The sequence below is a fragment of the Sinocyclocheilus anshuiensis genome, unplaced genomic scaffold, assembly GCF_001515605.1.
Source record: "Sinocyclocheilus anshuiensis isolate Anshui unplaced genomic scaffold, SAMN03320099.WGS_v1.1 scaffold456, whole genome shotgun sequence".
Classification (NCBI taxonomy): domain Eukaryota; kingdom Metazoa; phylum Chordata; class Actinopteri; order Cypriniformes; family Cyprinidae; genus Sinocyclocheilus; species Sinocyclocheilus anshuiensis.
Genome location: NW_015557074.1, coordinates 116,000 through 116,693, shown reverse-complemented (window position 1 = coordinate 116,693; position 694 = coordinate 116,000). Strand labels below are relative to the sequence as shown.

Below are 694 nucleotides of genomic sequence, written 5' to 3'. Positions count from 1 at the left end.
GAAAAAAAAAAAAAAAAAAAAGTATAGGCCAGATGTTTAAAAATATATTTAAATAGACCTTTAATACATATTATTGCAATGTTTTATTGTAGGCTAAATAACTCTTAATGTATATTAATAAAAAAAGTTTTGTATGTCCTTTGGAAGCAAAGTACTTGCATCTGATGTTTCAGTTTCTTTCTTTTCTCTTTTTTTTTTAAGAAAAGAACATGATCTGTATTGCCGTGCATTCACGCAAACATAGTCGGTTTTGTCTTAAGTGAATGTTTAGTGAGTAGTTGTGGAAAACTTCTGATGTGTAACAATACATTAGATCTGTGCATTATAAACCTGCTGCCGTCTGTGTCATTAATATTAATCAAACAATAAAAGAGGGAATCACTCACTGCTCTTGACTGAACAATTTTTGTAGCTTTAACAATAATCAGTTTATTTGTAATAAATATATTTACGTTTGATTATTAAATTTTTGTTTTTCTAATTTACATTTTTTGTGTATTCCTATTTCAAACGTTGCACAATAGCCCAGAAAGACAAGAATGAGATTATCTACCGACATTTTATATATTAATTTATATGTTAATGCATTACTGATATTTCATTTTACTAATGAAGTTATACAAATCGTTTCAGTGAATTGACTTAGTAACTGTTGCTTTAATCAAGCTCTTGTGGTTCCCCCCCCCCCCATTTG

The 694-nt window shown here is 28.5% G+C and overlaps 1 protein-coding gene across 4 annotated transcripts in view; it reads right to left on the bottom strand.

The window, feature by feature from the left end:
- The window catches only part of LOC107676758 (galactosylgalactosylxylosylprotein 3-beta-glucuronosyltransferase 1-like), a 106,603-nt gene that overhangs the window by 6,927 nt on the left and 98,982 nt on the right, over positions 1–694 (bottom strand). The gene's annotated exons all lie outside the window — the stretch shown is intronic.